Source organism: Salmo trutta, unplaced genomic scaffold (genome assembly GCF_901001165.1).
Source record: "Salmo trutta unplaced genomic scaffold, fSalTru1.1, whole genome shotgun sequence".
In the NCBI taxonomy this organism is placed as follows: domain Eukaryota; kingdom Metazoa; phylum Chordata; class Actinopteri; order Salmoniformes; family Salmonidae; genus Salmo; species Salmo trutta.
In genome coordinates, this window is record NW_021822911.1 from 5,083,164 (window position 1) to 5,109,721 (window position 26,558).

General features: G+C 39.6%; 1 long non-coding RNA gene across 1 annotated transcript; it reads left to right on the top strand.

The window, feature by feature from the left end:
• The first annotated feature begins 989 nt into the window (after positions 1-989).
• LOC115186611 (uncharacterized) lies at positions 990-10,581 on the top strand. Its single transcript, XR_003875798.1, has 2 exons — positions 990-1,034; positions 10,359-10,581. It is a non-coding gene; the product is annotated as an uncharacterized LOC115186611 (long non-coding RNA).
• The last annotated feature ends 15,977 nt before the right edge of the window (positions 10,582-26,558 follow it).

Below are 26,558 nucleotides of genomic sequence, written 5' to 3' on the forward strand. Positions count from 1 at the left end.
CATGGTGTAACAATACATCATGTAGATGTATATAATGAACAGACTAGGTCTATACTGCTCCTACATGGTATAACAATACATCATGTAGATGTATATAATGAACAGACTAGGTCTATACTGCTCCTACATGGTGTAACAATACATCATGTAGATGTATATAATGAACAGACTAGGTCTATACTGCTCCTACATGGTGTAACAATACATCATGTAGATGTATATAATGAACAGACTAGGTCTATACTGCTCCTACATGGTATAACAATACATCATGTATATGTATATAATGAACAGACTAGGTCTATACTGCTCCTACATGGTGTAACAATACATCATGTAGATGTATATAATGAACAGACTAGGTCTATACTGCTCCTACATGGTGTAACAATACATCATGTAGATGTATATAATGAACAGACTAGGTCTATACTCATCCTACATGGTGTAACAATACATCATGTGGGGCTTTAAGTCGATGCTGTTGGTGTGACGTATAATGTAGTGGACGGAACTCTTCTTTCAACAGCAACAACAGTTAGTTAGCCACCTCGGTAGCTTGCTAGACAAAATAGCCGAACCAATAAAGCTCTTTAGACGCTTTAGTGTATATTAGCCACTGTGTTTTAAACCCACTTCTGTCGTCTAGTTAGTTATCAGATTTAATTTCATATTTACGGTGTTGTTATTGGTCAGCTAGCGGGCTGGTTAAGTTAGCATTAGCATGGCTAGCTAACATCCCGACCATGAGTTCACTAAGCTACTCTCCTCCTGTTAAAGAAGAGGTCTGCTGGACGGAGAAAGAGGGTCTGTGGCTGAACGTTGTCGTGAAAGAGGAGAAGGAAGAGGAGGATGTCACAATACAACAACAAGTAGAGGGTGAGGCTGTTACAGTGAAAGAAGAAGAGAAAGACGTTTCAGTGAAAGAAGAAGAGAAGAATGAAAGGAGGAAACTGGATATCTGGGCTCGGTTTCCCAAACGCATGTTAAGGCATCCAATGGTTCTAACGATGAACGGGCCCTGATTAACACTAGTAAGTACTGTCTAAAATACAGAGGCACAAACTCTGCAGTTGTTGAACTGATGTGTGGTGTTAAAGGGGAAATATGCAATTGCTACATCCATATTTAGACTTTTAAATTATTTATAGCCATTGATTCTTGAAGAATATAACACATGCCTCATGAGCTTAGTTCAACTGTTGTTCCCCATCAGAACCCCTAATAAGCTTTTTTACTCCAATGTTTAGAAACAATGTAAATCAACACTGTATCGCCTCAACATGGTTAAAACTATGTTGATATTATGGATGGTCAGTCCTTGCATCCATAGGTCTGTCTATGAATTTGAGAGTAGTTACATTTCTCCAGCCCCATCATCATCTTATAACCAAACTGGTGGTGGAATTACAGCTTTGTTATTGTATGAACTGCAGATTGGTTGATAGATGTGCGGCTATTTTAAAGGGACAACCTAGGATTTAAATAGCAAAAAATTGTCAGCCCTGAGACTTGGTTTGGTAAGCAGCTGAGGGATGGGGGAAGAAGTGTAACCACTCTTAAATTCATAGAGAAAGCTATTGTAGCAACCGTAACCCAACACCTAGCGACCTGTCAAGAAGTTCAGACATCTTGGTGTAACAGTTATAAGGTGTTGGCTTGACAGTTGCTGGACCCAGGATTGAGTCCAGCTCAGGACTACCCCCTGAATTGACTACACTATAAATACAAAGACTGGCCATCCATAAGGTCAAAATTATAGTTTTTAACCAGATTTCAAGGCTATATAGTGCTTGTTTACAAACAGTGGCGTTTTTCAAGCTTATGTTTTGGTTTCTGGTGGGGTAATAAAGTTGAAACATTTGAGGCATTTATAAGTTATATTCTTCAAGAATCAATGGTTATATAGTAAATGGGTCTTTCTATAACTGCCAGTGTAGATTTCCTGTGGGGGTCAAATTGTTACAGCTATTGATAAGTCATTGTATAATATTCAGCCAATTTATATATGCAGCCGAAGTCCAACGAAAGCCGATACAAATTCATTGTTTTAACTAATTATGCCAAATGTTAAGAAAATGTTGAGCAATCTAATAAAGTAATGACTTTTCAAATAAGTTACCTTACACGTTATTTTGGCTGACAATTTGTTAGCATGTTATTACAGCAGTATGTACCGGTGTGTTAACTAGCTACCTAATGTTAGTTGGCTACTTATAAATCAAACTTGCCAGTATATTCTCTATATTCTATCTAACTAACTACCCAACGTTTATTGACTTGATTATTCCCGTCATTCTTAGCTTAGCTAAACGGTATAGTCGTTGTGTTTTCTCAATGGACATTCGGGTGCTTTCATAAATTCACTCTGACTATCTACTCTGATTTCAGAGCACTCTCATCTGAGTACCAGAGAGCAGAATAATGAATTTACTAGCGCTCAACACCCGTTGAATATGTCCAGGTGTCAGTAAACGTAGGCAACAAAAACCGTAATTAAATGTTTTCCAGCAGCACAGTTACAGTCACTCTGGATAACATGAAAACTGCCTAACCAGCTCTGCTAGGGCGAGTAACATGGTCAGAGTCTCATTTGTGTCTGGAAGTAGCTAGCAAGCTAAGGTCAGAACGGTCAAATCAACCCAACTCCTCGGCCGGAGCGGCCAGTGGCTCCGAGAGCGAAACGGGCTGAATTTACAAACAGACAACCTGACAACGGTCTGAATTTATGAAGCACTCTGGTATTCAAGATTGAATTTAAAAACACACCCGAAGTCGTAAAATGTCTAACTAGTAATGTGTTATGCTAACTAGCTAGCAAGAGGTTGCATAGCAACAGCATAAACTTCCGGTTTACAGGAGAAGAGCCTCAACTGAAAGGAAACGGTTCGGTTACAGTATACTACAATTAACTAATAGTATGTAGTATATACTCATTAAGTATGTAGTATACAGTATACTACAATTAACTAATAGTATGTACTCATTAAGTATGTAGTATACAGTATGTTAGTATGGGTATTCAAACACATATTCGCCTTTTTTCAATGCCATTACATTAAAGGCGAAACATACCTACATTCCATAACATTTATAAATTGTTTGAAACCTTTGTTTTAAACCCTTCTCAAAGTTGGTACCTTGCCGGATTTGTATTTTAATTTTTTTATTTATTTAACACTTCTTGACTTTCCTTGTATTTATGGCAGTGTAGTTCCCTTAAGGGTCAGTCAACTTTGGTACAACATACTATGAGGAGTCGCGACTTCGGTTGAAGGATCTAAAATCACACCTGAAAAGGCCAATGAAATCCACGCCTGGCTGGAAGTCCCGCCTTCCACAGGTGATGAGCGTCAGGCTGGGATTCATTCCTTCCATTATTCCGCTCTTCACCTCGGTGTGAACAGGAAAAATTCATGCTACTACAACATACAATTGGAACACGAGACTGTCTTACGTTGCTCCAACTAAACTGACCCTTAGTGGTAGAGTGTGATCACCCCCTGGACTTTGTGTGGTTCTCATAGTTTCCTAATCACAAACAATGACCTGGCTTTAGCAATGAGTAATATGGCTAAAAATGAGACCTAGACAATGAAAGTTCAGACCGAGGTAAAGTTGGATTTATATTCACACATTCAGATATTTAACAGACATTGGCCAAAAGCGATTTAAAATTGTAAAAATCAATAACTAATTCATTGATTGTCACAAAAACATCAAACTAGGTATGATTTTTTTCTATAAATGTCAGTGTGGGTGCACCATTTCAGTGTGTCCGTGATGTGTACGCCGAGGAACTTAAAACTCTCCACCCTCTCCGCTACTGTCCTGTCAATGTAGATAGGGGGCTGCTCCCTCTGCTGTTTCCTGAAGTCCACAATCATCTCCTTTGTTTTGTTGACATTGAGTGTGAGGTTATTTTCCTGACACCACACTCCGAGGGCCCTCACCTCCTCCCTGTAGGCCGTCTCGTCATTGTTGGTAATCAAGCCTACCACTGTAGTGTCGTCTGCAAACGTGATGATTGAGTTGGAGTCGTGCATGGCCACGCAGTCGTGGGTGAACAGGGAGTACAGGAGAGGGCTGAGAACGCACCCTTGTGGGGACCCAGTGTTGAAGGTCAGCGGGGTGGAGATGTTGTTACCTACCCTCACCACTTGGGGGCTGCCCGTCAGGAAGTCCAGGACCCAGTTGCACAGGGCGGGGTCGAGAACCAGGGTCTCGAGCTTAATGACGAGTTTGGAGGGTGCTATGGTGTTAAATGCTGAGCTGTAATCGATGAACAGCATTCTTACATAGGTATTCCTCTTGTCCAGATGGGTTAGGGCAGTGTGCAGTGTGATGGCGATTGCGTCGTCTGTGGACCTATTGGGGCGGTAAGCAAATTGGAGTGGGTCTAGGGTGTCAGGTAGGGTGGAGGGGATATAGTCCTTGACTAGTCTCTCAAAGGACTTCATGATGGCGGAAGTGAGTGCTATAGGGCGGTAGTCATTTAGCTCAGTTACCTTAGCTTTCTTGGGAACAGGAACAATGGTGGCCCTCTTGAAGCATGTGGGGACAGCAGACTGGGATAAGGATTGATTGAATATGTCTGTAAACACACCAGCCAGCTGGTCTGCGCATGCTCTGAGGACGCGGCCGGGGATGCCGTCTGGGCCTGCAGCCTTGCTAGGGTTAACACGTTTAACCTCTCTGGGGTATGTGGGACGGTAGCGTCCCACTCGCCAACAGCCAGTGAAATAGCAGAGCGCCAAATTCAAAACAACAAAAATCTCATAATTCAAATTTCTCACACATACAAGTATTATACACCATTTTAAAGATAAACTTCTCGTTAATCCAACCACAGTGTCCGATTTCAAAAAGGCTTTATGGCAAAAGCATACCATTAGATTATTACGACAGCACCTAGACAAGAAAAACCACACAGCCATTTTCCAAACAAGGAGAGGCGTCACAAAAACCAGAAATACAGCTAAAATTTATCACTGACCTTGATGATCTTCATCAGATGGCACTCATAGGACTTTATGTTACACAATACATGTAAGTTTGGCTCGATAAAGTTCACATTTATATAAAAAAAAAACATTTTACATTGGTGTGTAATGTTCAGAAATGTTTTACCTCCAAAACTTCCAGTGAATGAGCACATCAATTTACAGAAATACTCATCATAAACGTTGATAAAATATACAACTGTTATGCATAGAATTAAAGATAATCTTATCCTTAATGCAACCGCTGTGTCAGATTTCAAAAAAGCTTTACGGCGAAAGCACACTTTGCAATAATTGGAGTACAGCGCTCAGTCACCAAAAAAAGCCATACAGATACCCGCCAGGTTGTGGAGTCAACAGAATTCCGAAATAGCATTATAAATATTCACTTACCTTTGATGATCTTCATCGGAATGCACTCCCAGGAATCCCAGTTCCACAATAAATGTTCATTTTGTTTAGATAAAGTCCATATTTATAAAGTCCAAATACCTCCAAATACCTTTTTTTCGAGCGTTCAGTTCACTATTCCAAATGCAGTAGGCGCATGCACTAGGTTCAGACGAAAAGTCCAAAAAAGTTATATTACAGTTTGTAGAAACATGTCAAACGATGTATAGAATCAATCTTTAGAATGTTTTTATCATAAATCTTCAATAATATTCCAACCGGACAATTCCTTTGTCTTCATAAATGAAAAGGAACTCAGTGATCACCCCCTGGACTTTGTGTGGTTCTCATAGTTTCCTAATCACAATGTCCTGGTTATAGCAATGAGTAAGATGGCTAAAAATTAGACCTAGACCATGAATGTTCAGACCGAGGTAAAGTTGGATTTATATTCACACATTCAACAGACGTTGGCCAAAAGCCATTTAAAATGGTATAAATCAATAACTAATTCATTGATTGTCACAGAAACATTAAACTAGATTTATTATATAAATGTCTAGCATACTTTTACAACCTTTTTTAAACAAAAATTCCAGTTTTGATTTTATAGAAATACATAAATATATAAAATGGCATTTAAAAGTGGTATAAATCAATAACTAATTCACCATTTGTCACGGAACAAATAATAATTAAAAGTTCATTTGCGAAATTTCTTTCCTTAATGCATTTGAGCCAATCAGTTGTGTTGTGACATGGTAGGGTTTTCTCACTTTCTAGTAGGCTTATATTGAACATATGGCAAATAGGAGTGGCAATGTCGTCCTCTATTATCCTCAGTCATTTTCCATCCAAGTTGTCAGACCCCGGTGGCCTGAAAAAGAAAAGGAGAACCTCACTCTCTAGGAGCTCAGATGCAATAACTTAATAACCTAATAACCAACGTTTCCACAGACAAGCTGTCTTCATCACGGTATAATGACAAACACTGCAGGTAACTGGTTTATACAGACAAGCTGTCTTCATCAGAGTATAATGACAAACACTGCAGGTAACTGGTTTATACAGACAAGCTGTCTTCATCAGGGTACAATGACAAACACTGTGGGTCACTAGTTTATACAGACAAGCTGTCTTCATCAGGGTATAATGACAAACACTGCAGGTAACTGGTTTATACAGACAAGCTGTCTTCATCAGGGTACAATGACAAACACTGTGGGTTACTAGTTTATACAGACAAGCTGTCTTCATCAGGGTATAATGACAAACACTGCAGGTAACTGGTTTATACAGACAAGCTGTCTTCATCAGGGTATAATGACAAACACTGCAGGTAACTGGTTTATACAGACAAGCTGTCTTCATCAGGGTATAATGACAAACACTGTGGGTCACTAGTTTATACAGACAAGCTGTCTTCATGACAGTATAATGACAAACACTGCAGGTAACTAGTTTATCTTGTGTCAAAGGACACACACAGGTGTCTGTAATCATGTCTGAGTGTGGCCTGATATCATTGGTTAATTTACAGATAGAAATAGAACATATGAAAAAATAAATGGATAGCATACGATCATAGATACAATTTGGCTATTTAGACCTACGAACATTTACAATGAATAGCAATATTACAATAATGGATACATAGACCTCCAAACATTTACAATGAATAGCAATATTACAATAATGGATACATAGACCTCCAAACATTTACAATGAATAGCAATATTACAATAATGGATACATAGACCTACAAACATTTACAATGAATAGCAATATTACAATAATGGATACATAGACCTACAAACATTTACAATGAATAGCAATATTACAATAATGGATAAATAGACCTACAAACATTTACAATGAATAGCAATATTACAATAATGGATACATAGACCTCCAAACATTTACAATGAATAGCAATATTACAATAATGGATACATAGACCTCCAAACATTTACAATGAATAGCAATATTACAATAATGGATACATAGACCTCCAAACATTTACAATGAATAGCAATATTACAATAATGGATACATAGACCTACAAACATTTACAATGAATAGCAATATTACAATAATGGATACATAGACCTCCAAACATTTACAATGAATAGCAATATTACAATAATGGATACATAGACCTCCAAACATTTACAATGAATAGCAATATTACAATAATGGATACATAGACCTCCAAACATTTACAATGAATAGCAATATTACAATAATGGATACATAGACCTCCAAACATTTACAATGAATAGCAATATTACAATAATGGATACATAGACCTCCAAACATCTACAATGAATAGCAATATTACAATAATGGATACATAGACCTCCAAACATTTACAATGAATAGCAATATTACAATAAAGGATACATAGACCTACAAACATTTACAATGAATAGCAATATTACAATAATGGATACATAGACCTCCAAACATCTACAATGAATAGCAATATTACAATAATGGATACATAGACCTCCAAACATTTACAATGAATAGCAATATTACAATAATGGATACATAGACCTCCAAACATTTACAATGAATAGCAATATTACAATAATGGATACATAGACCTCCAAACATTTACAATGAATAGCAATATTACAATAATGGATACATTGACCTCCAAACATCTACAATGAATAGCAATATTACAATAATGGATACATAGACCTCCAAACATTTACAATGAATAGCAATATTACAATAATGGATACATAGACCTACAAACATTTACAATGAATAGCAATATTACAATAATGGATACATAGTCCTCCAAACATTTACAATGAATAGCAATATTACAATAATGGCTACATAGACCTACAAACATTTACAATGAATAGCAATATTACAATAATGGATACATAGACCTACAAACATTTACAATGAATAGCAATATTACAGTAATGGACACATAGACCTCCAAACATTTACAAAGAATAGCAATATTACAATAATGGATACATAGACCTCCAAACATTTACAATGAATAGCAATATTACAATAATGGATACATAGACCTCCAAACATTTACAATGAATAGCAATATTACAATAATGGATACATAGACCTACAAACATTTACAATGAATAGCAATATTACAATAATGGATACATAGACCTCCAAACATTTACAAAGAATAGCAATATTACAATAATGGATACATAGACCTCCAAACATTTACAATGAATAGCAATATTACAATAATGGATACATAGACCTCCAAACATTTACAATGAATAGCAATATTACAATAATGGATACATAGACCTCCAAACATTTACAAAGAATAGCAATATTACAATAATGGATACATAGACCTCCAAACATTTACAATGAATAGCAATATTACAATAATGGATACATAGACCTCCAAACATTTACAATGAATAGCAATATTACAATAATGGATACATAGACCTACAAACATTTACAATGAATAGCAATATTACAATAATGGCTACGTTGAGACCGACGGGAGCAAGGCTCTTTAAATTTAAGATCCAGGCAGCCTCTTGTTTTTAACAATAAATTGTCGAGGTCACCCCCTCTCCTAGGGAGGGTGACGTGTTCGATGCCGATATAATGTAGGAGACGAAATCAAGGGGTTCGCTTCCAAAAAGTGGGTCGCAACTGGATACGTCATATAGATTTTAGAACATGGACAAGTTCTAAGATAAATAACTGCCTTAGTGGTGCACGTGATAACACCTTTGATTGGGATCTGTTTCCCTGTTTGGGGGTGTTTGAAGGATCTACATTTATAAGTGCCATTGCATTGAGCGCAGCCATTACATTTGTAGTTTCCATCCAGAAGAGGTGTAAATAGACGTTGTGCAGAGATATTTTGGGGAGGTAAATCAGAGTTTAGTAAGAATGCAAGAATGCTTGGTTTTTGTGAGACTGTCCTTGAAAGAGATAATTTCTTGATTTTTGTACCCCTTCTCCTCTGTCAAATCGTTTTTTCTCTCCTTTAGAGTCTGTTATTAGGTCTATGTTGTTGTTAGGTGAAGTTATGGGTCCTACAGTAGGTCTATGTTCTTGTTAGGTGAAGTTATGGGTCCTACAGTAGGTCTATGTTGTTGTTAAGGGATGTTATGGGTCCTACAGTAGGTCTATGTTGTTAGGTGAAGTTATGGGTCCTACAGTAGGTATATGTTGTTAGGTGAAGTTATGGGTCCTACAGTAGGTCTATGCTGTTGTTAGGTGAAGTTATGGGTCCTACAGTAGGTCTATGTTATTGTTAGGTGAAGTTATGGGTCCTACAGTAGGTCTATGTTGTTAGGTGAAGTTATGGGTCCTACAGTAGGTCTATGTTGTTGTTAGGTGAAGTTATGGGTCCTACAGTAGGTCTATGTTGTTGTTAGGTGAAGTTATGGGTCCTACAGTACGTCTATGCTGTTGTTAGGTGAAGTTATGGGTCCTACAGTAGGTCTATGTTATTGTTAGGTGAAGTTATGGGTCCTACAGTAGGTCTATGTTGTTAGGTGAAGTTATCGGTCCTACAGTACGTGTGTGTTACTGTTAGGATCTTCCAGTAGTTATTGATGGCCTTCCATGTGGCTCAGTTGGTAGAGCATGGTGTGTGCAACGCCAGGGTTGTGGGTTCGATTCCCACAGGGGGGGGGGAAAAAGGCATGAAATGTATGCATTCACAACTGTAAGTCGCTCTGGATAAGAGCGTCTGCTAAATGACTAAAATGTAAAAAAAAAAATGTAATGTTACTACTAATGTGAAAACAAGACAAAATATGACTATTGTTGCTCACTTGACTGTATTAAGACAATTGTCAAATAATTTAACAGACGTCAATTGTTGTACAACTTCATGGGTACACTCTGGGCATCACCTTTGACCTCAAATAAAGAGTGGATTTCTGCTGTTGTGGGACTTTAACCATCTGTTTAATTTTGTCGTTCACACAGGAGAGAGATGTGACTATCCTGGGTCCTCTGGGGAGTCTCAACAAGATCATGATGCTGACAGGGCAGAGAAGAGTCTCTCCAGATCAGAACACCTCAAGAAACACCAGCAGAGACCCACATTGAATAATCCTTACTGCTGCTCTGACTGTGAGAAGAACTGCAAATCTAAATCAGAACTTGAAATACACCGGAGAATCCACACAGGAGAAAAGCCGTACCACTGCTCTCATTGTGGAATGAGTTTCTCTAGATCATATTCATTGAAAACACACCTGCTAATTCACACAGGAGAGAAATCTTATAGCTGTACTCAATGTGGGAAGAGTTTTACTACATCTTCCAATCTGACTAAACATCAGAAAACACACACAACAGAGAAACCTTATAGCTGTGATCAATGTGGGAAGAGTTATGTTACATCTAGCTATCTGACTTTACACAAGAGAACACACACAGGAGATAAATCTTATAGCTGTGATCAATGTGGGAGGAGTTATGTTACATCTAGCTCTCTGACAGTACACCAGAGAACACACACAGGAGAGAAACCATTTAGCTGTACTCAATGTGGGAAGAGTTTTACGACATCTAGCTCTCTGAAGGTACACAAGAGAACACACACAGGAGATAAACCATGTAGCTGTACTCAATGTGGAAAGAGTTTTACTCGGTCAAGCTCCTTGGTTATGCACCAGAGAATACACACAGGAGAGAAACCATATAGCTGTAATCAATGTGGGAAGAGTTTTACTCAGCCAAATGGACTGATATTACACAAGCGGACACACACAGGAGAGAAACGGTGTAGTTGTACTCAATGTGGGAAGAGTTTTATTCAGGCAAGCTGCCTGAAAGTACACCTGAGAACACACACAGGAGAGAAAACTTACCATTGCGCTGACTGCAGAAAGAGTTTTATTAGCTTAAGTAATTTAAAATCACACCAGAGAACACACACAGGAGAGAAAACACCATATAGCTGTACTCAATGTGGGAAGCATTTTATTCAGTCAAGCTCCCTAATCGTGCACCAGAGAATACACACAGGAGAGAAACCTTCTAGCTGTACTCAATGTGGGAAGAGTTTTACTCAGGCAAGTTGCCTGAAAGTACACCTGAGAACACACACAGGAGAGAAACCTTACCACTGCTCTGACTGCGGAAAGAGTTTTGTTAGATCAAGTGATTTAAAATCACACCAGAGAACACACACAGGAGAGAAACCACCATATAGCTGTACTCAATGTGGAAAGAGTTTTAATCAGTCATGCTCCTTGATATCACACCAGAGAACACACACAGGAGAGAAGCCTTATAGCTGTACTCAATGTGGGAAGAGTTTTACTCAGTCAAGTGGCCTGATAGCACACCAGAGAACACACACATTAGAGAAATCTCATAGCTGTCATCAATGTGACAAGAGATACTCTGTTAAAAGATCTCTGATCAAACATCAGAAAATACATAAATGAAGGAATTGTTTTAATAATTTCACAGTGTAGAATGTTTTAACATTGTAGTAGGAGTATTTTAATAATGTCACAATTTAGAACCCTAAACGTTTGCCCCCTGTTCTATTGATTTCAGACTGATATGGATATTAGCCTCACGGAAAAATACAAGCTCTGAAATGGAAGAGTTACTATTTATGTGATTTAACAAAAAGTGACTAACAAAAAAAGAGTTGTGTTACACTTACCATGTTGGTTACGCACTTGAATCAAAATGCAACACTTCAAAATGTAGCGAGCTGTTTTCTACAAATTGTCCTCTAACCAGTGATGTACACATTATTCCCAGATTCTGTGTGGTTTTTGAGCTGTTAGTTTTAACAGGACGTGCAACCACATCTCCCTCTTGTCGCACAACTGATTTCAACATGATACCGATGAGTGATGACAAATAAGTGTTGCGTTCCTTTGTTTAGTGACCCTTAAATTTAAATGCATCACTCCAAAATGTAGCTGACTGTCTCCTGCAGGTTGTCCTCTAACCAGTGAGATAAAAGATATCTCCCATTTCCATGTGTCTTTTGTTGTTGTTGTTGTTGGTTTCAACAGCACAAACAACCAGATTTTTTCCCCCTAATTGATATCAGTGATTTATTGCTACTTGTCAAAACAACAGCGTTTTTGGTGCTTGTGCAGTTTATACGGTGCTTGTTTAAAAAAAATCTAAGTAATATGATTATTGTGGCAGATGTGTATATTGCACATGTTATGTTTAGGTTTTCAATTTATCCCAAACTGTTTCTGCATATTGGTTATTGATTTGGACACGTTAAAACTGTGTTTTGACGTTGGGGCTATCCCACCTAGCAAAATGTAATTGAAAAGCTGTTGAAAATAAGACTATGCAACCAAATATTTAATATTTACATTTCATGTAACATTTAGTAATGATAATTATTTATGTAACCAAATGACATTTTTTGGGTACAATTATATTGACATTGTTGCCCTGCTTTTAGAATATCAGGGTACATTCTCAGATGTGCCAACCCAAATGTACTAGAGCATGACATTGGGGACTGGGCCCCGATCCAACAACATACCTATCTAGTGAACCCTGAAAAGAGAGAGAAGCTCTGCAGTGAGGTGGAAAGTTACTACAGATATTGCAGGAGTTTCCTCTTGAAATCAGACATGTCCGTGTTAAGGACAACTTGGTTGCTGATTGTCTCAAGGCTGGGCAGTCAAAAATATGTGTTTTGTGTTTAGCCAGTGCGTTGCCATGGATCACAATTTATTTTGACTGCACGTTTTGGAGATGAGTTTTGTTTGGGCTCGTTCCAAGGGGACAAGAATTCTAGAAGCTAGTGAGTTTTAGGAAGACGAGAGTTCTAGAAGCTGGTGAGTTTTTGGAACACGAGAGTTCTAGAAGCTAGTGAGTTTTAGGAAGACGAGAGTTCTAGAAGCTAGTGAGTTTTAGGAAGACGAGAGTTCTAGAAGCTAGTGAGTTTTTGGAACACGAGAGTTCTAGAAGCTAGTGGGTTTTAGGAAGACGAGAGTTCTAGAAGCTAGTGAGTTTTAGGATTCTATAGTAAGAAGAGAAAAAGGAGAAAATAAGTGGGTTTTTCTTGTTTTTAATTGTTGACAGGAGGTGAAGCATTTTAGTTGATTTTAATATGAAATAGAAGTTGTTTTCTGTTGGTGGTGAGCAAACTTGTCTCACAAAAATATAGGATATATTTGTTGTCTTAAGGGGGAAGGTGTTACATGCTTTGGTTTTTCCATTTATGTTTTGAGGTTGGACTTTAGCACGTCTAGCTCGTTAGCACGTATAGCTCGTTAGCACTGTGAGGGAAATTTCTATTTAACCTTACTAATGCTGGTGTAGTAAAATATAATTGTTTAAGCCGAGGCATTGGGCTTGAGATTGGTAAAGAACCTAACTCCTATAACATAGAAAAGTGTGTTGATAGAGGCCTGTTCTAACTGTTCTGGGTGTGTAGAATGAACCCATGATGTTCAGACTGTTCTGGGTGTGTAGAATGAACCCATGATGTTCTAACTGTTCTGGGTGTGTAGAATAAACCCATGATGTTCTAACTGTTCTGGGTGTGTAGAATGAACCCATGATGTTCTAACTGTTCTGGGTGTGTAGAATGAACCCACGATGTTCTAACTGTTCTGGGTGTGTAGAATGAACCCACGATGTTCTAACTGTTCTGAGTGTGTAGAATGAACCCATGATGTTCTAACTGTTCTGTGTGTGTAGAATGAACCCACGATGTTCTAACTGTTCTGGGTGTGTAGAATGAACCCACGATGTTCTAACTGTTCTGGGTGTGTAGAATGAACCCATGATGTTCTACCTGTTCTGGGTGTGTAGAATGAACCCATGATGTTCTACCTGTTCTGGGTGTGTAGAATGAACCCATGATGTTCTAACTGTTCTGGGTGTGTAGAATGAACCCATGATGTTCTAACTGTTCTGGGTGTGTAGAATGAACCCATGATGTTCTAACTGTTCTGGGTGTGTAGAATGAACCCACGATGTTCTAACTGTTCTGGGTGTGTAGAATGAACCCATGATGTTCTAACTGTTCTGGGTGTGTAGAATGAACCCATGATGTTCTAACTGTTCTGGGTGTGTAGAATGAACCCACGATGTTCTAACTGTTCTGGGTGTGTAGAATGAACCCACGATGTTCTAACTGTTCTGAGTGTGTAGAATGAACCCATGATGTTCTAACTGTTCTGGGTGTGTAGAATGAACCCATGATGTTCTAACTGTTCTGGGTGTGTAGAATGAACCCACAATGTTCTAACTGTTCTGGGTGTGTAGAATGAACCCATGATGTTCTAACTGTTCTGGGTGTGTAGAATGAACCCATGATGTTCTAACTGTTCTGTGTGTGTAGAATGAACCCACGATGTTCTAACTGTTCTGGGTGTGTAGAATGAACCCATGATGTTCTAACTGTTCTGGGTGTGTAGAATGAACCCATGATGTTCGGACTGTCAGCCAAGAATATGACAGAAACTGACTGGTTCCTCTTGATCCTCCACAGAGTAAAGGTTATATCCTGCACACCAGTAACACAGCTATTGTTCTGGAGCCTGTTTCTGGGGTAAGATTGTGGTGGAGAAATCAGAATTAGCTAAGTAACATGGATAATTAAGATGTCTTATCTGCAGAATATGCTGATATGAACTATTGACCTCTTGCTATTAGAATGTCTCCTTTCTAACTCTGGTGTTGGCAGCTGCACTTCCTCCCTCAAATGGGCCTCAGTCACCTTGGGTCCAGAGAGGGGAGAAGTCAGGCTTATCGATCACATGTCCCTGTTGCTAGGCAGAATATCAGCATCTATCACATGTCCCTGTTGCTAGGCAGAATATCAGCATCTATCACATGTCCATGTTGCTAGGCAGAATATCAGCATCTATCACATGTCCCTGTTGCTATGCAGAATATCAGCATCTATCACATGTCCCTGTTGCTAGGCAGAATATCAGCATCTATCACATGTCCCTGTTGCTAGGCAGAATATCAGCATCTATCACATGTCCCTGTTGCTAGGCAGAATATCAGCAGGGAGGCAAAGGAGATCAGAAGGAAACATTGTTTCCATGTGAACTGTGTGTTTATTACAAACCATGTGAAGGGATGGCCTGAGTAATGGGGAACCAATCACTTGTCTCCACAGTGTCTGTGCGTCAGTCACCTCCTCCTAGGGGGAGATTGTATTTGGGGCCCAAGGTCTGGCACAGGATGTGTTGGTGTTTGGAACCATTGTATGTCGTCTCTGAAGTTGCACCTATCCTGAGATAGTATATAACCCAGAAGCCTCCTTGTTATAACAAGCCTTTTAATAAAAGTAAAACCTTGATTATTAATTTATCCTCTCCTCATTATTGATTAAGGGTAGAATTCCCACCACAGCACGTCTAGCCCGTTAGCACGTCTAGCCCGTTAGCACGTCTAGCCCGTTAGCACGTCTAGCCCGTCTAGCTCGTTAGCACGTCTAGCCCGTTAGCACGTCTAGCCCGTTAGCACGTCTAGCCCGTTAGCACGTCTAGCCCGTCTAGCTCGTTAGCACATCTAGCTCATTAGCACGTAGGACGCACTGATTGGTGTCACCTCGTTAGTCAGTATGTGTTACACCTGTGCTGGCTTGTCCATCTTGTTATGGTTGAATATTGCATCCAATTGTTAAAATTTTAATCAATGAATTTTCCTTAGAATGCTCATTAGTCTTTCAGTTATTATTCTGTTTTGTATCCTCTTATGTTTGCTGAGTAGTAAATATTTCTGTTTATTTTTATTGGTTTTTTATTTGTTTTTTCCTGTGAAGCCATTGCGTTGCATCCATGTCTGAAATGTGCTGTATGAATAAAGCTTGATTTGATTTGAACATATTGTAAAACAAATGAACCCGATGACCAACCAATCAACAGACTCTTGCAAAACCAATGAACAAATATGTGCAAAAGCAACATGTATCTTGGTCCATCTTAATATGAAAAACAGTATAAATTCAGTATATCTTCTACTAACATGACGTTTTCTCTATTGAGATCATTTCCATATTAATTTCCAGCCAGATATAAAATGTTTGTGGTTTGACTAATTTAGTAGAGTAGTTTTGGGGGGGGTGCATTAGTAGGGGTTGGGCCTGTTGCTCTGCTCACTGCCTGGGCATATGTGCGGCTGTCATGTTGAGGTCCTTGCTGCAGGGGCGGGGGGGAGGGCAGAAGGGGCATAGGTCTTATCTGGGGGGCCTATATAGGGTGTGGCCAAGGTTTATTTGGGGTGGTCTCAGCTGGTTGGGGTGTGTCTGTAGAAGCGGGGGTCTGGGTGTAGGTCCTCTTGGTGTGGGTTCTCTCGGTGCAGGTCCTTCGGGAGGGGGTCTTGCAGGTCTGGGAGAGTGTCTGCGTGTCTGGGCAGGGTGTCTGTTGCTCTGTTTGTCCTGTGTGAGGTGCTGGGGCTACAGATGAGAGTGACGTCCTTCAGGGTCCTGCAAACGTTGCTACCTTGCAGAGGTGGACCTGGTCATAAAGGCTGTTCAAGTCCAGGGGAGAGTGGTGGGCCAGGTAGACGTTAGATTTTGAGGTACAGTTCTAACATGACATATTATTTCCTAACCATTCACAATGCTGGCTGAGGTACGAGTAAAACATGACATATTATTTCCTAACCATTCACAATGCTGGCTGAGGTACGAGTAAAACATGACATTATTTCCTAATTGTCAAAAACTCCCCACTCCTTAATCAACTGGTCTCTCTCTGTTTAACCAGAATAACGTGAGTTGTGACCTTCAAGCTGTTAGACTGTTAGTCCATAATCAACTAGTCTCTCACTGAGACAGCTTCGATGGCCCAATAAAAAAAACAGTAAGTTTCTGCCAGCCAATGTGATAATTCCTGTACAGTACATGTGTAGAGGGATAATCCCAGTACAGTACATTTGTAGAGGGATAATTCCAGTGCAGTACATGTGTAGAAGGATAATTCCAGTGCAGTACGCAGTAAAGGGTGTTGAGGGATAATCCCAGTGCAGTACGCAGTAAAGGGTGTTGAGGGATAATTCCAGTGCAGTATGCAGTAAAGGGTGTTGAGGGATAATCCCAGTGCAGTACATGTGTAGAGGGATAATTCCAGTACAGTACATGTGTAGAGGGATAATTCCAGTACAGTACATGTGTAGAGGGATAATTCCAGTACAGTACATGTGTAGAGGGTGTAGAGGGATAATTCCAGTGCAGTACATGTGTAGAGGGATAATTCCAGTGCAGTACATGTGTAAAGGGATAATTCCAGTGCAGTACATATGTAAAGGGATAATTCCAGTGCAGTACATGTGTAAAGGGATAATTCCAGTGCAGTACATGTGTAAAGGGATAATTCCAGTGCAGTACATGTGTAAAGGGATAATTCCAGTGCAGTACATGTGTAAAGGGATAATTCCAGTGCAGTACATGTGTAAAGGGTGTTGAGGGATAATTCCAGTGCAGTACATGTGTAAAGGGATAATTCCAGTGCAGTACATGTGTAAAGGGATAATTCCAGTGCAGTACATGTGTAAAGGGTGTTGAGGGATAATTCCAGTGCAGTACATGTGTAGAGGGATAATTCCAGTGCAGTACATGTGTAAAGGGATAATTCCAGTGCAGTACATGTGTAAAGGGATAATTCCAGTGCAGTACATGTGTAAAGGGTGTTGAGGGATAATTCCAGTGCAGTACATGTGTAGAGGGATAATTCCAGTGCAGTACATGTGTAGAGGGATAATTCCAGTGCAGTACATGTGTAGAGGGATAATTCCAGTGCACCGGTTATTGACTGGAGACTTAAAATGCTGAAAACAGGTCCCTAGCGGAATGACAACAACATGGCTGCTTGTTAAAGAAGAGATGGAGAGAGAGACAGAGAGAGGTAACCATATACATTGCACATGGACCGTAAGAAGTCTTGAATATATTGAAATGCCTGGGCTCGCAGGGGATGTGTTAATTCATAACCCATCATTCACACCTGTTAATTCATAACCCATCATTTATACCTGTTAATTCATAACCCATCATTTATACCTGTTAGTTCATAACCCATCATTTATACCTGTTAATTCATAACCCATCATTTATACCTGTTAATTCATAACCCATCATGTATACCTGTTAATTCATAACCCATCATGTATACCTGTTAATTCATAACCCATCATTTATACCTGTTAGTTCATAACCCATCATTTATACCTGTTAATTCATAACCCATCATTTATACCTGTTAATTCATAACCCATCATTTATACCTGTTAATTCATAACCCATCATTTATACCTGTTAATTCATAACCCATCATTTATACCTGTTAATTCACAACCCATCATTTATACCTGTTAATTCATATCCCATCATTTATACCTGTTAGTTCATAACCCATCATTTATACCTGTTAATTCATAACCCATCATTTATACCTGTTAATTCATAACTCATCATTTATATCTGTTAATTCATAACCCATCATTTATACCTGTTAGTTCATAACCCATCATTTATACCTGTTAATTCATAACCCATCATTTATACCTGTTAATTCATAACCCATCATTTATACCTGTTAGTTCATAACCCATCATTTATACCTGTTAGTTCATAACCCATCATTTATACCTGTTAATTCATAACCCATCATTTATGCCTGTTAGTTCATAACCCATCATTTATACCTGTTCATTCATATCCCATCATTTATACCTGTTAATTCATAACCCATCATTTATACCTGTTAATTCATAACCCATCATTTATACCTGTTAATTCATAACCCATCATTTATACCTGTTAATTCATATCCCATCATTTATACCTGTTAATTCATATCCCATCATTTATACCTGTTAATTCATAACCCATCATTTATACCTGTTAATTCATATCCCATCATTTATACCTGTTAATTCATAACCCATCATTTATACCTGTTAATTCATAACCCATCATTTATACCTGTTAATTCATAACCCATCATTTATACCTGTTAATTCATATCCCATCATTTATACCTGTTAATTCATAACCCATCATTTATACCTGTTAGTTCATAACCCATCATTTATACCTGTTAATTCATATCCCATCATTTATACCTGTTAATTCATATCCCATCATTTATACCTGTTAGTTCATAACCCATCATTTATACCTGTTAATTCATAACCCATCATTTATACCTGTTAATTCATAACCCATCATTTATACCTGTTAATTCATATCCCATCATTTATACCTGTTAAATCATAACCCATCATTTATACCTGTTAATTCATAATCCATCATTTATACCTGTTAATTCATAACCCATCATTTATACCTGTTAATTCATAACCCATCATTTATACCTGTTAATTCATATCCCATCATTTATACCTGTTAATTCATATCCCATCATTTATACCTGTTAATTCATTTCCCATCATTTATACCTGTTAATTCATAACCCATCATTTATACCTGTTAATTCATATCCCATCATTTATACCTGTTAATTCATAACCCATCATTTATACCTGTTAATTCATAAACCATCATTTATACCTGTTAATTCATAACCCATCATTTATACCTGTTAATTCATAACCCATCATTTATACCTGTTAATTCATAACCCATCATTTATACCTGTTAATTTATAACCCATCATTTATACCTGTTAATTTATAACCCATCATTTATACCTGTTAATTTATAACCCATCATTTATACCTGTTAATTCATAACCCATCATTTATACCTGTTAATTCATAACCCATCATTTATACCTGTTAATTCATATCCCATCATTTATACCTGTTAATTCATAACCCATCATTTATACCTGTTAATTTATAACCCATCATTTATACCTGTTAATTCATAACCCATCATTTATACCTGTTATTTCATAACCCATCATTTATACCTGTTAATTCATAACCCATCATTTATACCTGTTAATTCATAACCCATCATTTATACCTGTTAGTTCATAACCCATCATTTATACCTGTTAATTCAAGGGCTGTTCAGGCAGGCTGGCACGCTCCCTGACCTAACTTGGCAGGAACTAATGGGGATCCATAATAAACCCCAGGAAGAGTAGCTGCTGCCTTGGCAGGAACTAATGGGGATCCATAATAAACCCCAGGAAGAGTAGCTGCTGCCTTGGCAGGAACTAATGGGGATCAATAATAAACCCCAGGAAGAGTAGCTGCTGCCTATATTTCTGTCTCTTTACTCTCGGATTCTAAAACGCTAATTAGCATCAAAGTAGATGACATGCAAGACTACAAATCCCTGCAAGCTCCTGCATGTCATCTCTAGCTGACACCTTTCACAGAACAGTTCACTGAATTGTCCATTGAAATACATTTTGACACTTTAATCATTGCTACATTAAGGCCTGATTGGTGGAGTGCTGCAGAGATGGTTGTCCTTCTGGAAGGTTCTCCCATCTCCACAGAGGAACTCTGGAGCTCTGTCAGAGTGAACATCGGGTTCTTGTTCACCTCCCTGACCAAGGCCCTTCTCCCCCGATTTCTCAGTTTGGCCAGGCGGCTAGGTGGTTCCAAACTTCTTCCATTTAAGAATGATGGAGGCCTCTTTGTTCTTGGGGACCTTCAATGCTGCAGACATTTTTTGGAACCCTTCCCCAGATCTATGCCTCGACACTATCCTGTCTCAGAGCTCTATGGACAATAACTTTGACCTCATGGCTTGGTTTTTGCTCTGACATGCACTGTGAACTGTGGGACCTTACATAGACAGATGTCTGCCTTTCAAATCATGTCCAATCAATTGCATTTACCACAAGTGGACTCCAATCAAGTTGTAGAAACATCTCAAGGATTATCAATGGAATCAGGATGCATCTGAGCTCAATTTTGAGTCTCATAGCAAAAGGTCTGAATACCTAAGTAAATACATTTGCAAAAATCTCTAAAAACCTGTTTTCACTTTGTCATTATGTGGTATTGTGATGTCATTATGGGGCATTGTGATGTCATCATGGGGTATTGTGATGTCATTATGGGGTATTGTGTGTAGATTGATGAGGGGGGAAAAAAGTACATGTTAGAATAAGTCTGTAACGTAACAAAATGTGGAAAATGTGAAGGGGTCTGAATACTTGACTTTTCTACCGCAGTTTTGTACATGATCAAATCAAAGTTTATACACTGTCATGTGATACGTGATATAGAAAAGTCCAATCTTAGGAGAGTACATGGGAGGCACTATACTGTGTATCTGCAGGTGTCTCCACCCTCTGGTGGGATGGACCATGTCTACAGAGAAACCTAGATTCAAATACGTAGATTTGTGTGTATTGGGTATATGTTGTGAAATTGTTAGATTTTACTTGTTAGATATTACTGCACTGTCGGAGCTAGAAACACAAGCATTTCACTACACCCGCAATAACATCTGCTAAACATGTGTATGTGACCAATAAAATGTGATTTTGATTTGAAATAAACGTCCTATTTATCAAAGATGCTTTTGGCTGGAGTCAAAATGACTCCAAAGGATTTGAATTTGTTAAAAGTCCATATTGATACAGAAACACTAAACCATGATTTAGATTTACTAACAACAAGTTGATTGACAAAATCATGAAAAATGTAATAGAATTGAATAAACCACATTTTGTCTATGATAAAAGATATGCCTCTGGGGTCAAAATGATCCATGTCAGAAGTATGGTTCAATGCAAATATGTAGTGGGTGTAAAGTTTGTTTTAAATTCTCACTCATTAAACACAAATCAATCAACACATGCTTCTCTTTGAACGACTTAATATAATATTAACCTTTTATGAAATAAATGAAAAATAAACGTTTGGTTCCTCAACTGCGTTGCCCTCCAGTCAGCAGATGGCGATGTGCGTCTTTTAGGTTCAGGCGATGCTGCCAGTGTGACGTATAATCTAGTGGACGGGACGCTCCTTCAACAACAACAGCTAGTCAGACACCTCGGTAGCTTTCTAGCAAACATAGCTACAACATTCACGCTCTTTACACTGTTTTGGTGTATATTAGTCGCTGTGTATTAAACACACTTCTGTCGTATGTACTTGTTGGCCCATTTAATTATATATATTTACGTTGTTTATCAGCTAACTGGTTTGCTAAGTTAGCTTAGAACTAGGCTAGTCGCTAATGCTAACTAACTAACATCCCCGACCATGAGTTCACTAAGCTACTCTCCTCCTGTTAAAGAAGAAGAGGTCTGCTGGACGGAGAAGGAAGCTCTAGTGAAAGAGGAGGAGGAAGAGAAGGATGTTACAATACAAAAACAAGTAGAGGGTGAGGCTGTTACCGTGAAAGAAGAAGAGAAAGACGTTACAGTGAAAGAAGAGGAAGACGCGTTCAGAGTGAAAGAGGAGGAGGATGTTACAGTAAAAGAAGAGGAGGAAGCAGTTTATGGAGTGAAAGAGGAGGAGGGGGAGATGACTGTCACATTGGAGGAAGAAGAGGAGGTTGGAGATCTGTTTAACACCAGTAAGTACCGTCTCTGCAGTCGTTGAACCAATATGCAGTAAAGGGGTTCTACACTTTAATGTTGTTCTGTAGGAATGGCTGAAGCTACACTGTAACGTGTAGAACATCAAGAGTGGACCATCAACAAAACGTTAACAATTGATCAAATGCATCCAATGACAATGCCTGAAATACTGTAGTCCTCAATATCTCCTATTAGATTAGCCCAATATGTTCTCTTAAAGGGGCAATCAGCAGTTGTTATATCCATTTTGGGACTTATACATTAATGATATGTACCCATTGTTTCTTGAAGAATCCACTTATAAATGCCTCATGAGCTTAGTTCAACTGTTGTACCAATCAGAACCCAAAATATAAGCTATTTTTTATTCCAATGTTTGTCAGTAAATATAAACAAACACTGTATATCCTCAAAACATGGTTAAAACTAGAATGTTGATATCATGGATGGTTGCATTTCTCCAGCCCCATCCCTCAGCTTTTTACCGAAACGGGCAGGGAGTACGCTTTGTTATTGTTTCTACTGCTGATTGCTGCCCCCGTTACTCCTCAAGGTCCAAGGACTGCATGTTATTTTCAGAGGTAGACTGGCTCTGGCAGCTAAAATAGTCAAATATTCCATCTAAATGTGAATCGATTCTCAATTGCGATACGTTTCTAGAAACATAAATTGCTTTACTTTCATATCAATTCAGAATAATTTCACACAATATTTAAATATCACATCAAAATAATTTCACATAATACTTTCCGGACTAGTCTCCCAGTCCCTGCTAATGAAAAACATCCCCACAGCATGATGCTGCCACCACCATGCTTTACCGTAGGGATGGTGCCAGGTTTACTCCAGACGTGACACATGACATTCAGGCCAAAGAGTTGGCAGTCATGCCAATTAGATCAATATTGCTTTCATCAAGCCAGAGAATCTTGTTTCTCATGGTCTTAGAGTCTTAAGGTGCCTTTTGTCAAACTCCAAGCAGGCTGTCATATGCTTTATACTGAGGAGTGGCTTCTGTCTGGTCACTCTACCATAAACATCTGATTGGTGGAGTGCTGCAGAGATGGTTGTCCTTCTGGAAGGTTCTCCCATCTCCACAGAGGAACTCTGGAGCTCTGTCAGAGTGACCATCAGGTTTTTGGTCACCTCCCTGACCAAGGCCCTTGTCCCCCAATCGCTCAGTTTGGCTGGGTGACCAGCTCTTGGAAGAGTATTCCATTTATGAATGATGGAGGCCACTGTGTTCTTGGGGACCTTCAATGCTGCAGAATTATTTTTGGTGCCCATCCCCAGATCTGTGCCTCGACACAATCCTGTCTCGGAGCTCTACGGACAATTCCTTCGACCTCATGGCTTGGTTTTTGCTCTGACATGCACTGTCAACTCTGGGACGTTATATAGACAGGGTGTGTGCCTTCCAAATCATATCCTATCAATTGAATTTACCACAGGTGGACTCCGAACAAGTTGTAGATACATCTCAAGGATTATTAATGGAAACAAGATGCACCTGAAAGCAATTTTGAGTCTCATAGCAAAAGGTCTGAATTCTTAAGTAAATAAGGTATTTTTGTTTTTTTTACCTGTTTTCACTTTGTCATTATGGGCTATTGATGACACCCCTCTGAAACAAGATAGCCTAACATCAGAAAAAAAACTCTTCTTTAGCCTACTCCTCCCGCTGCTGCTTGCCTTTGTAAATTCTGATGTTATGCTCCTAAAGTTTCTGGTGATGGTGATGAGTGGTGCAGACCTCACTACCCTCTGGAGAGCCTTTCGGTTATGGGCGGAGCAGCTGCCATACCAGGCGGTGATACAGCCCGACAGGATGTTCTCGATTGTGCATCTGTAAAAGTTTGTGAGTGTTTTTGGTGACAAGCTGACCATTACACCGGATAATCGCAGCTAGCTAGCTGCTACCGAGTGGCCCAGCCTCGAAGCTAGCCTTGAGCCAGGCCCATCTCCCGGCCTGCTCAGTGGACCCTATGATCACTCGGCTACACAGCTGATGCCTCCCAGACTCTTCACTAAGACGACTAGAAGCCACTACATCACCGGATTCCTGCCGTAAACTCTGGACCTTTGCACCAGATTGGCTATAGTGGCTAACGCCCTTGTCCTGAAGCTAGCCCCAGTTAGCCTCGAGCCAGGTGCTTCACCCAGCTAGCAAACATAATTACTCCAGCTACAATACCTCTTTTGCCAATTGGCCTGGACCCTTTGTCAACACGGATCCCCGCCGATCCATCACGACTGGTCTGCCGACGTAATTCCGTCCGATGTGCCCTCAACAGGCCTTTGCAGGACGTCGGTGATGCCCTTGTCCCGAAGCTAGCACCAGTTATCCTCGAGCCAGGCACATCTCCCGGCTAGCGTAGTAACGACTACCTAACGGCTTCCCTGGTTCATATATTGCTGTTCACTGGACCCTATGATCACTTGGCTACATAGCTGATGCCTGCTGGACTGTTCATTAATCACAGGTCTCCATTTTGTTTATTTTGTTTATCTGTCGACACCAGCCTCGAACTCAGGCCCTGTGTGTAGTTAACTGATCCTCTCTGCCCATTCATCGCCATTTTACCTGTTGTTGTCTTAGCTGATTAACTGTTGTCTTACCCGTTGTTGTCTTAGCTAGGTCTCCCAATCAACACCTGTGATTGCTTTAGGCCTCGCTTTATGTCTCTCTAAAGTCAATATGTCTTGTATACTGTTGTTTAGGGTCGTTATCATTGTTTTATTTTACTGCGGAGCCCCTAGTCCCACTCAACATGCCTCAGAGAACTCTTTTGTCCCACCTCCTCCAGAGTTGCAACCTCTCTTATCGTAACTCAATGCCTAGCTTTACCTCCACTGTACCCGCACCCTACCATACCCCTGTCTGTACCTTATGCCTTGAATCTATCCTACCACGCCCAGAAATCTGCTCCTTTTATTCTCTGTTCACAACGCACTAGACGACCAGTCCTGATAGCCTTTTGCCGTTCCCTCATCCTACTCCTCTGTTCCTCGGGTGATGTAGAGGTTAACCCAGGCCCTGTGTGTCCCCAGGCGCTCTCATTTGTTGACTTTTGTAACTGTAAAAGCCTTGGTTTCATGCATGTTAACATCAGAAGCCTCCTCCCTAAGTTTGTTTTACTCACTGCTTTAGCACACTCCGCCAACCTTGATGTCCTTGCCGTGTCTGAATCCTGGCTTTGGAAGGCCACCAAAAATTGAGAAATTTCCATCCCCAACAACAACATTTTCCGTCAAAATAGAACTGCCAAAGGGGGAGGAGTTGCAATCTGCTGCAGAGAAAGCCTGCAAAGTTATGTCATGCTTTCCAGGTCTATGCCCATGTAACCAATGTGAAATGGCTAGTTAGTTAGCGGTGGTGCGCGCTAATAGCATTTCAATCGGTGACGTCACTCGCTTTGAGACTTGAAGTAGGGTTTCCCCTTGCGTCGCAAGGGCCGCGGCTTTTGTGGCGCGATGGGTAAGGAACCTACACTGTTACACCCAAACAGTTCAAGCTTCTAATTTTAAAAATGAATCTCTCCAGAAATATGTCTCTCACTGTTGCCGCCTGTTGTAGACCCCCCTCAGCTCCCAGTTGTGCCCTGGATACCATATGTGAATCGATTGCCCCCATCTATCTTCAGAGTTCGTTCTGTTAGGTGACCTAAACTGGGATATGCTTAACACCCCGGCCGTCCTA